The sequence below is a fragment of the Amborella trichopoda genome, chromosome 7 (genome assembly GCF_054954075.1).
Source record: "Amborella trichopoda isolate Santa Cruz 75 chromosome 7, AtrichopodaSantaCruz75HAP2 v2.0, whole genome shotgun sequence".
NCBI classification, from domain to species: domain Eukaryota; kingdom Viridiplantae; phylum Streptophyta; class Magnoliopsida; order Amborellales; family Amborellaceae; genus Amborella; species Amborella trichopoda.
In genome coordinates, this window is record NC_142342.1 from 33,420,468 (window position 1) to 33,433,069 (window position 12,602).

The following is a 12,602-nucleotide window of genomic DNA, read 5'->3' on the forward strand; positions in this document are numbered from 1 at the left end:
GACTCCCCTTGCTACTAACAAAATCACTTATTTTTTGTCGAACCTTGCTCTGCTCAGCCTGATCCCTTACTATCGCATCAAGAGCATCATTGTAGGATGCGGACACCTCAATATCCTGATGGGGCTTCACCCTCCTCTCCCCCACCAAGTGTAGGTACTGACAACCATTCACTAGAATAATATTTAGGGCAAAGAAAAAAAGCAAGACAATGAAGTGGAAGGTTAGCCCTATTCCATCTGGCTACCACCAAGTCCCTGACTATTTGAAGCAACACTGGATCATCATATAGAGCAACCGATATTTCTCCATACATGGTATCCATACGCTTGTTCGGATCTCCAATTACAACCTTATCACTATTTGCAAACTTTATCGTCTTCCAGATTGGCCATGTGAACCCCAATATTTTTTTGTTTATTGCCCATAATTTATCATCCATCACTATTCTGTGAACTTCACCATGCTCCTCGTCTCCCGGGCCAGGTCTATGTCCATCCTAATGGTTGGTCAAGACGACGGATGTCAAGGCGAGCCTCACTTCCTTAAGGTGCATTAACATGATGTAGTGATAATCGAATCTGGTCTTCTTAGCTTTTAGAAGCTCGAGTTTTGAAATAGTTCAAAATATGTACAAACACCTCGTGTAGTTGCGGATATATGACATTACCCTTGTACCCTTTTTGCAATGATCCCTAACAAAATCAAATGTTAAGTGTCTTTTCTTTTTGTCGACAATATCCTTCATGAGAAGGCTCAACGTGTGAGCTAAGCAGCCTAACCAAAAAATATGGGGATGATGTCTATGAATTATTGAACCAGCTCCCTTGCAATTCGATGCATTGTCAGTCACGACTTGAACGACATTATAAGGTCCAATATGATCAATGGCCTTTAAGAGTATATCCTCAATATTCTGACTAGTATGCTCAATTTTGGAGCAATCATAGCCATTCACAAACATAGCCTTACCCTCTGATACAACCATTATGTTTATCAAGGATTGATTCTTCACATTACTCGATCCATCAGAAGTAATAGAAACCCCAAAAGTTGGCCATTCATTTCTCAATGCACCTAGCTCATTGTCAATCCAACTCCTCTCTTTATTTAGCAAACTTGTCATCAATCTCTCATATTTAGGGGGCACATAACCCTTGGGAACATTGTTTATTACATATATCATTTCTTGAAACCGAGGACCCTTTACCACATTAAAATGGATCCCATGAGCATAAAAACATCGAACGATTGCGGCATCGACATCCTCCCTCGCATGAGCATCAAACATATGCGCTATACTACCCCTAGCTCTTTTGTTTGAACTCGAAGATTTTGCGTCAACCCTGATCGCTGCGATAATGAAGTGAATACAGTTTGATCAAGCGACCTAATGCTTTCTTTTCGACTCGAATCAAACAAACGTTTAGCCTTAGACTCTTCTACCCTCAATGCATCTCGTTCCTCTTTTGATATTTTTGGGCAAAGAATTATACCCTTAGATTTCTCCCCCTGTAAAAGGCCTAATAAATGTGCATGCACACGTACGTACGATCATGTGAAAGGGATATCTCGACAGTCGAAATTACTTTCCAATTCCTCCCCCCACCTCCCAATTTCGTATCACTACCTACTAGAGTGACATACCATCATAAAGGTGTTCGAGATGGTTCATCAACCTCTTCAACTTCTACACCTGTATTATCCCCTCCAAAATATTGAATGACTTCATTCGGTTCCATAATATTACAAAATGGGATACATTGCACAATAAGAGAATATTACTTTATTAATCTCATCTCTCAATAGTCAATACATCTTCCTTGCTCACGTCTGAATCTTATCTCACTAGGCCTCTCTCTCTCTCTCTCTCCCACACACCATTCCACTCTCTTTATATGCCTTTCCTTCTCTCCCTAAACTTAGTAGAAGATAGAGTGATAGACTTGTATAAAAAGGTCAAGAACATTCATAATTGCTTGTGCGCAACAAACCGTTAATAAATTTTTGTGCACAAAGTAAATGATATGTGAAAAAAAGTGACAATAATAAATTTAATGTCAATGTGGTAGCCAAACTAAAGAAACCCACATATAAAAGAGATAAGATAAGGAGAGAGATATAATGCACATGACAAAAACGCAATCAATAACAAAGTAAAAGATATACAAAAAGATATATATATATATATATATATATATATATATATATATATATATATATATATATATATAGAGAGAGAGAGAGAGAGAGAGAGAGAGAGAGAGAGAGAGAGGATGTACATGTGCATTAAACCATAGAGATTATCAACCCAAAAAACAGAAGAGTGAGAGGATAAATTAAATGCACAACAATGTGCAAATAATTACAGTAAGAGGAATGTAAAAGATAAGAGTAGAAGCGTTCGCCCCATGGGCACATAAAAAAATAAGTATGATGACGGTACCCTCCACCAACGACCACGATCATGAAAGCTCCAAGCCTCGATCCATAGCTGCATGCATTGGCTAGCCCCTCCCCTCCTGCCACCCTCCACCAAGGATCTCAAAAAAATCGATGAGCGCCGCCACGATACTTAACAATACCGATTATGGTAGACCCTAAGGCCACCATATGCCACTAAAAAAGGAAAGAGGCATAAAAAGGAAATTGGGACGAGGCTGTCAGCATCTAAATGGGCTAGAGATCCTCCAAATTGAAATCAAGAGGTGGGAGAGGTTCATTTCGGTAAGCTGCGAGCTGGGTACTTAGTTGGATGTTTACATTCACTACCAGTTCATACTCTCGTGAAAGAGCTTGCATGGCATTCTGAATGCCTAATAGTTCTCTCTCAGCTCTCCCAGAAATTAAGCGCGAGGCATCTAGGGCGCTAACCATTTGGCTTGAAGCTGTCGGAGGCCCTCGTTCTCTCTAAGGGTCTCAAATAATGTATCAGCCAAAGTATGGAGGAGATTAATAAAAACAAGGGCCTCACGAGCTGCAGATTTCTCTGCATCATTTTTAGTGCATGAGGCCTCAGCCTGGAATGTGCGGCCGCATATAGTTACCGTCACTTGGAATACCATAGCACGTGGAGGATTGTAACTACGAACTGTGTATTGGGGGAGGGGTTCACCACCTCGCATTAAAATCTCCTGAAGCCTATTTTAAAAGATATCGGCGGGAAGTCTAAATTAGGTGCGTTGTAAAATATTTCCGATTATGGGGGGGGATTCCTTGATGTTCGGTAGTTGGAGGTGGAGGGAGGGGTGCCATATATTGTGGTATATCAGGGTCATAAGCTTCAAGATTATGAAGCGGTGCATTGGATACTTGAGAAGAAGCATCACTCAGTTCTCCATCCATTTTTTACCTACAAAATAACTAATTCTAATGATGGGGTTGGAGCTTCTAATATATAACATAAATATAGAAAAGAAGCACCATGATTCATTTACCAATTATAAAAAATAACATCATATAGCAATTAATTATTGATATTAAAAAAAGATACATCATGATTAATATGTAAAGAAAATATAAAACATAGGCAATTATAACATCATGAATAATTTGGCAAACATACAACAAAGTTACTTAGTGCAAAACAATAGTAATGGTGCTTCTTTTAGAGCTTCTAATATATAGCAAAAATATAAAAAAGAATCACCATGTTCTAATTTTCTTGTTTTCGAAATACCACGATACAAGTTGAATCAACAAATAAATTATAAAAATTGTAATGAAACACACCACCTTTGCAATTAAATATACCATAATTCCAATGAAAAGTATTACATTTAAAAAACCATAGATATAAGGAAAGGAAATTAAGAACATTAATAAAACTTAATACCAAAAGTAGAAAAGAGAATAAGAGAGTGGATAGTTTACGGTACAGGCCTCAAATTGCATAGAGTATGAGAGGGCGGTGAGTACCCATTTATTGTCTCATGTAAATCCTTGCTGACAATTACATGTTTGTAAACTGAAGAGCTCATCATAAAATAAATACTAAAGAAATAACCCAACAGCAATAACTAGTGTAGGACTACGACCAATGACCATAGACCCAACTAGTACTAGTATACCGAGGAGAGAAGCTCCTCAAGGCCATCTTCAACCACTTCAATGTCACGAGCAATACGCTGGATAGTATCTTCAATTTTCATAAGCCTGGCATTTACAACTTCAAGAGTGGAGCATACTAGGTCAAGACGAACATTAAGGCTCTCATAATAAGATCAAACCCACAATATATCTTTCATAAGATGATCGAACCTTCGACAGAAGACCACCGTCTTCAACAAAACTTCCACACCCTTGGAAACGAAGGACATTTCCCATAGGGAGGTGGGACGGGGATAATAGGGATAGAGGTTGAGCCACTAGAGTTTAAAGCCATCTTCTATGTCATATGAGACAAGCGTTATAAGTCAAGTCATATGTCGGAACTTGGAATATATGTGGTACTCTTCAATTTATATTTTTAAGTTTTTAACCCGACACTTTAATTAATGAATTTGTGAATGATGTAAAAATGTCGTATAGAGTTCCAATGTAACAATTCCTAGATTGGGAAGGAGGAGTCCAAATCCCAAGATTCCAAACTCCAAAGGATGCAATGCATGCAATTTTGAATTGGAAATGAGTGAAGTCTAGAACTATCTGTAATAATCTTGTAATCTCCTCCAAGCATAAAAGTGAAAAATATTTTATTTTCGTCCAAACATATAGGTCGTATGTTATGAGAGGGAAAACCTCACTAGAATGGTGTAGAACGAGTCTAGATTCTAGAAAGCTCCCAAGTAGTTTCTAACATTATATATACATGTACTATGTTTTAGTACAACTACAAGTAGAGTAATGAAATTGAGTTCATATGGTCTTTTTGTGTGAATAGTACAAATTCTATAAGTAAGCCTTCTTCATGCTTATTATCTAACAGCTTGAGCTTCTTTGGGTTTATTAGAGAGAGAAAATGAAAACACACTATTTTCTCAAATAGAGAGAGAGTACATATGGAGTTTCGAAGCTTTGGTTTTTTTAATGAAAATGGATGGGGCTGGAGCTTCGTCGGTTGGGACTTGGGAACAATAGGGATATTGGTTGAGCCAATAGAGTATATACTTTGAAGTCATCCTCTAGGGAATACTAGATAGGATCCTAGGACTTAAAAGTCAACCTATGTGTAGGAACTTGGACTATACATGGGGCTCTTTTACTTTGGATTATGATTCCTCACACAATATGTTAGTAAAATTAACAGCACAACTATGCAATAGTATAGTACAAGTGTGTTCGGAAGATAAAAACCCTAATGATTAATCGGACATGGGTCCAAAATCGGTTTAATTCAAGAATAGATGCATATAGAAGAAGGAACCTGTGAAATTTCACAAAGAACATGCAAAGGAATAACCAATTAAAAAATAAAAAGAAATGAAGGACAACACTGCGATTTCTGTTTGACAACACACAATGAGAGATAGTATTACTAAGGAGTGAGGACACATTTGCACCTAGATTTATGGCTTCAGAGAGAGATGCTTATCCCACACTGACTGTGGATATCACATTCATAGATAATTGATAACCAGATAGAGAAGTAACAGTAGACTTCTGACTTTCTAGCATGCATAGCAAAAAAAAACTCATCCTTTATCAGTAGCATTTGAATGGTTACACATAAGCCATAGTACACTTCATGTATCAATTATCAACCAGGAAATGAAGTGACTACTGAAGCAAGCGAAGTGACTAGTGGAAGGAAGAAGACAATCTCAATGCACATAAATGTAATAATGGAGCAAGAAAATTTAGAAGACATTTTCCATGAAATAGAGATAGATAGATAGATGGATAGATAGAGAGAGAGAGAGAGAGAGAGAGAGAGAGAGAGAGAGAGAGAGAGAGAGAGAGAGAGAGATCGAACGACAGAAAAAGAAAGAGTACAAAACACACAAAGCCCTGTAACAAATACCTAATATTTCACTAATCCCTGAAACAACACACGATTTTAGAAGACATTTTTCATGAAATGCACAAATCTATAGAGAGAAATAGCAGAAAAAGTATATCAGGATTGAGGAAACTGCTAAAAAAGGGGAAAAAAAGCTTTGCAAGGAATTGAAGTATTGAACAATAGTAATAAGATTGCAGAATAATGTATTGTTATACTTAAACTACTGAGTTTACAACTTTACATTACAAAAAAGAGTTTACAAAACATTTATGCAAAGCAAAAGATTGAGCAACAGGATATAGGAATAGGGCTTGTTTTGAGATCACAAGAACAAGATCGTGGAATTATGCCTACTGAGTCTACTACTCTTGCAAGAAATTGCAAAAAGTTTATAAAACCATATTTTGCATATGATTAAATTGTCGGAGGCTTTGAGCTCACCAAGAAAGGAACACTATAAAGTATAACTATAAAGTACAAGGCATAACTATAAACCCTAAAGCTAAGGGCTTATGCTCCATAGATGAAAATCGAAAGCTCAGGTCTCCATTAGAGGACTGGAACAGGAAGAAGTGACTGTGAGTTGGAGCAGTAATACTGTATAGAAAAATAACAAACAAAGAGCCAAGGAAAATACCTTGCGGTTGTGGTGGTGAATGAGGTTTGTGTTGTTGTGCTGGACCTGGACTCTTGGCTTGTCTTTGTCTCTGTCAGTTCACTGTTGAGACTTGAGAGAGAGAGGTGGAAATGAGAATATGAGAGAGAGGTGAAATGAAATTATGAGAATATGAGAGAGAGTTAGGGAATGATAAAGAATGGGTATTCGGATGGGGTGGGGTCCTCCTTGTGCAAAGGATTTGAGCGATGGAGGGTGTGAGAGATGATGAGATTATATAACATTTTGGGTCAATCTTAGCCCTCCATACATATTCGACGGTCGGATAAGTGGAAGTATATACGTGGTATGGAAAGCATTAATATAATATTTTACTATTCCAGACATAAATATAATATTTTAATAATAGATGAGCATTAATATGCATGAAATACTCATCAGTTAAAAAATCTATTTAGTACTTTCCTTCCAAAACTACATGCCACCTTTAAGAAAAATCGTGGAACCGCACGATTATATTATATAACATTGTCTTCAATATAACACCTATTATTAATTTCTTTTCACTTCATATCTAATTAAATAAAAACTTAATTTTATATTTTCCAATATAAAAATGAGATATGGGTTTTCCCTTGTACATGAGAAAAAGCATTGAACTCCTTTGGGATCACAAAATTATTTCGTTTCTTACCACTATGCAAGACATGAATATAATATTTTATAATTAGAGGTGCATTAATATTCATGAAATACTCATGAGTGAAAAATCTATTTGGTCTAAAAATAATCTATTCCATCCTTCAAAAAATCCAAATTAGGTTCTCTCTCTCCAAGCATGTCCCCCCCCCTCTCTCTCTCTCTTTCTCTCTCTCTCTCTCTATTGGCATGGTTTATACATATTATTTGCCATCTATAAGCATCGTAAGCCATTGTGGTGAAACGACAGTTTTAAATTTAAACCGTTTAGAAAGTAGGAACCACACCCTACAATAAATTAAGCCTTTTCTTTCTGGTGTAATTACTATAGGTAAATGCCCATGGACGTGTTGCAATTAAGACCTAGATCCGAGAACATCGGGATCACGATCTTAAAATTATTGGAGTGGGTATTTAATTTGTTCGGGAACCACATCTACAATGTTACGAAACGTGTTCTGTGAGAAAATGGGATCGAGATCTGTTGCAAATGGGATCGTGATCCGTTACGAATGGGAACGTGATCCGTGTTTTATAAGGAGCGAGGTCCATTATGCTTGGGATCGAGATCCATGAAGTAGATAAAGCGAGCTCCGTTGTAAATGGGAGCGCGATTCCTGATTTAGAGGGAGCGAGCTCCCAAGTGAATGGGATCGAGAATCAAAAAAATTGGAGCGAGATCCCAAAAATTTAGAAACTGGTTTCGAACGAGATCCCGCCACCAGAATATTGGAGCGAGATTCCAGAGCAGGGGGGCCACAATAACTATGGTTGTAAGCCCAAAGTACATAAAAGACCCCAAAATTTATAGATCAAACCCAAGTGCAAATTTCAGGATTAGATCGGTCAAACACATTAACCAAATCATTACAAGATAAAAATGTACGAAAAGAAAGGGGGCCATCTTCAAAAGATCCGAAATTATATAATTAAAACCCTACCCCAGTCTACGGCCAATGAAGGGTTGACTCGGGATGCCAAAACATCCGACCCATGAACTGACGGCCCCAACAGATCCCATCGCCGTCCAAAGAGGTGATGGAAACCCCCTCGCCAGTCCCCGATGCCGCTGGTGGCATTTCGATGGGCGACCAGCACGGGTTCGCTAGAAAACTGAGGCTGAGGACATGAGCCTTTTTTCTGGCTCAGAATGGTCATAAAACTACCCAAAGGGCAGTAGAAATCTGAATCCCGACCAAATGAATGGTCACTATTACCAAAACACCGGTTTCAAAACTTTTTAAAACCCACAGGAATTTGAAAATTTGGCCAACCCCACAACCCAAAACCTATAAAATTTCTAATAAAAATTGTGACTTTTGGACCCAAAAGATTCGTGAGGACCCAAAACGCTTAGATCTGTGAAGAAAAACTGAAATAAAGTGACAAATATGAGGATTTTTAGGGAACTTGATGAATCGAAAAGATGGGTTTCTGGCATACCTCGTTCCTCTGTAAACCAAATCCGATATGACAACCCTCGAACCTCCATGGGTCTTCCTCGGCCATTGCTCATCCACCCCGATGAGTACTTGGCTTCAATCGACAATTTCGAGCGGACTTGACAGTCCCAGCCACAGTTTTCCGGCAACTATTGGAACTGCAGTGGCCAAGTGGATTTCTTAGAAAAGACCTGAAAACAACAGAGTGCGAGCTTCCTCCTATTGGTGACGCTTCGGGACAATGTTTGGAGGGGCACTTCAGTAGTTTTGTAGTATCAGAAGCTTAACGAGCCCCACAGTGGGCACTAGACGTTTCTTACTAAACAATTTCAGGTGTAAACTTGTCGAAAGGGGGACTGGTAGAAAATGAGGCCCATTAAATTACGATATGGGAGAGAGACTGGCCACAAAACCGCCCTTGTTAGGATCGTCGAAAGTACCATCTTCTGAAACGACAAAACTAGAAGTTCGCACAAGAGATTTGAAGTAAGGGTCCGAGAAAAGAGAAGGGGATTGAGAAGAAGTTCATCGTTTTTATTTTCTGAACTCTCTTTCTTCCTTCTTTTATTTTAGGGTGCAGTTAGCATACGGATGCATCCGTAGCTGTAGAGGTAAGGTGCACTTTCAAATTTTATCATGGTATATAATTTTAATGTAAAATGTTCTTAGGATTATCTCAAAATCTATTTTTATATCTAACTATAAAATTTTAAATTTCAAAAATGGTTAAAATAAAGTAGATCTATTAGCATATGAAAATCTTGAAAATGGACGGTATAGATAATATGTTGTAAAATGCACTATTTTTGAGATATAAAATCTTTTTATTTTTCATGGTCATACATCTCGATGTCGAGATGATCAATCAAAGGGTTTTTCAACATTAAAACTACGTTTTTTGATGGATTTTTGAGGTGCATCTGTAGTTCTACATATATGGTTGCAACCTTATATAAACTTTTCCTTTATTTTATGTGTATAACCATTGTTTTATGATATTTTATAATACATTTTAGTAAGCCATCTTTAACAAAAACAAAAAAAAAACAAAAAAATACAAAGTTTTTGTCTTGTCTGCAAACAACAAAAGAAAATACCAAAAAAACGAAATTGAATTGAACTTTCTATGTACGGTAAGAAAATCATATCTCATGATTAAATAGTTGTAGATACCCTATTTTAAAATTGACAAATTCCATGGTTTTACTGAACCCATAGGACCAAACTATTTTAGTAGACCCCTAAACAATAGACTACCATAATCCATGGTCCTCTTCCTATGATCCACACCTAGCAAATCTTGTACTTTTTAGTAGTTATCCATTCTACATCCGTATTAGGTTTTTTTTTTTTTAAAAATAAAAATAAAAAATTGAGTGCATCTTAGAGAGGTGAGGCGTGGTAGAAAGAGGGGGGATGTGGGAGGCTAGGAAGTTAGAGAGAGAGAAAGCCCAGAGAAAACTGAGAGATTGTGAAACCTGAAAAACCTAGACCTAGGAAAATCCTATTATTAAGCCACTTGCAGGGCATAAACTTAGTCGGTCTTGATACAAGCGAAACTCAGTCGGTCCTGATACGGGCGAGGTTTCGAATCCTCGGGAGTTTCGGGCCAACTGGCCCGGTCTGGTATTGTTTTACTTTTTCTGCATTTTTTTCTATATTTATTTATTAAATCTATTTTAATGCATTTTATATTGTATTTAGTGATTTTGGATCGATGCTGGCTCTGTTGCCGATATGAGAGCGGATCTATTTGTTTTTTAAGAGATCTGGCCTTGGATCAGAATTTGATTGTCCCATTCTCTATCACACTCTTTTAAAAAACATTAGTTTTTTGGTGTTCCAATCTGAAGGATCTTTATCTGGAGAACTCTTTGATTTACATCGTAAACAATTTGGCACCCACCGTGGGGCATTTCAAGCTAGATCAGTGCACAAAACAAACAATCTAATCTCCTTTCTAGGGCCATGTTTTGATCAAAAAAAAACATTTCTTTTGCTTTATTATTGTTGTTGGCATCATTTAAATATCTTTTTGTTTGCCAAAAAAAAAAAAAAGTGAAACGCCGGGCCTCCAGAAAGAGTTTGGGCACGATGGTGGTTGCGGGTTATTGCTGGCTGGAATGGTTATCCAAATGCGTGCTTTCAAATCCTCACTGCCCGGGATCTCTTCTTTGATCTCTATCTATTCTTATCTTTTTCATGGATATCTTCCATACCCATCTTTTCTACATGTTTTCCAACTTTAATATTCTCTTGATGGGTCGTTTGTTTATTATTCTTTTGCCCGTAATTTAGGATCTCTCACCTCCTCTCTATTAACATGGATAGATACTGCTGTTACTGTTAGATAGCTCTATTTGCACCATTCAAATTCCCATTCCCTAACTAAAAGTTATCTTGTAAAATAACAATAATAATAATAATAATAATAATAATAATAATAATAATAATAATAATAATAATAATAATGATAATAATGATAATAATGATAATAATGATAATAAGAGTAATAAAAGTAATAATAATAATAATAATAGCAATAGCAATAGCAATAGCAATAACAATAACAATAACAATAACAATTCCTTATGTGGATAATACTTTTGATTTTCCTGGCTAGCCGTCTTGGTATTCACGTTCAAAATATTATTTGGTCTCTTCCCCTTTAATCGTTTTCATATTAATGGTATTGTGATCTTAACTATAAAAAAATATTTTAAAGGAAATCTTGCTTTCAAAAAAAAAATAAAAAATAAGGCCTTTCTCATTTCTTTAAAAAAAAAAGAAAATTTTATTTGCAAGAAAAAAAAAAAAAAAAACAAATCTTAAATCTAATTTTGTTTTAAAAAAAAAAAAATCACTTTTGCTACAATAATTTTTTTTTAAAAAGCATTTCATTTTCTAAAAAAAAGAATCTTCACTTAAAAAAAAAAAAAATCACTTTACCCCCTTTCCAAAAGCAAAAAAGGATAAAAACAAAACAAATTTTTCAAAAAAAAATCTCTTTCACTTTTTTGCTTGTAATTTGGTAGTTGCTACTTCTTTCTCTTTTCATTAAAGAAAAAAACAAGGGTAAAAAAAAAAAAAAAAAAAAAATCCAGAGTCACCTGCACTCTCTATCTAATTGTGCTTTGATCGAGTCACCCTCGACTCGGGGCGCACTCGACTAGGCATGGACTTGCTTGGTTTCATGGTTTTGACTGAACACCTTCTCAGGGGTTGCTTACCCCTCCATCTTTACTGTGCTATCGAGCGAGTTCCACCTCGAAGCACACATCGCTTGACACGATTTGTGTCGAGCAGTCACGTTATGTCTTCTGCTTGGTCTAGGCCCTTTTTTGGTTTTAGCCATGGCTCTCGCTAAATCTCACCTTGACCTTAGTCCGGGTCCACACTCTGTCTAAATTTGAAAAGTCCAGGCCTGTGCCCAACCTATCCCAGGTCCGAACCAAGTTCAGAGCTAGGTCCGAACCTAGGCTCCCTTTTGGTCCGAACCAAGGTACATACCTAACCAAACCTTGATCTAGTTCGGGTCAACACCCGGTCTGATATTCAGAACCCTCTAGGTTCAAGCTCAGGCTTGTACTCAGCTCAGTCTAGGTCCAAACCAAGTTCACACCTAAGTTCAGACCTAGACTCCCTCTAAGTCCGAGCCAAGACTCGTACCCATCTACTTTAGATCTCAGTCTAGGTCTTAGCCTAACTCTTAGTATAGAGTTGCCTCTAGAGCTTGGCTAGGCTTATCTTAGTTAGGGGTCTAAACCAAAACCCATTGAGTCTAGCGAGATTCATCCAGTCTAGTCCTAGCTTAGGTCTTAGTTGCCCCTAGAACCAGACTAGGTTCTATCCTAAGCCTTCTGGTCTAGATCTCACCGTAACTATAGATTCATGAACTGGGTA

The 12,602-nt window shown here is 37.1% G+C and overlaps 1 long non-coding RNA gene across 1 annotated transcript; it reads right to left on the reverse strand.

Moving 5' to 3' along the window:
• Positions 1 to 2,291: 2,291 nt before the first annotated feature.
• LOC110006591 (uncharacterized) lies at positions 2,292 to 9,375 on the reverse strand. The gene is made up of 3 exons (XR_002279633.2): positions 8,701 to 9,375; positions 6,580 to 6,669; positions 2,292 to 3,350 (listed from the first exon to the last, which is right to left on the reverse strand). It is a non-coding gene; the product is annotated as an uncharacterized LOC110006591 (long non-coding RNA).
• Between the last annotated feature and the right edge of the window lie 3,227 nt (positions 9,376 to 12,602).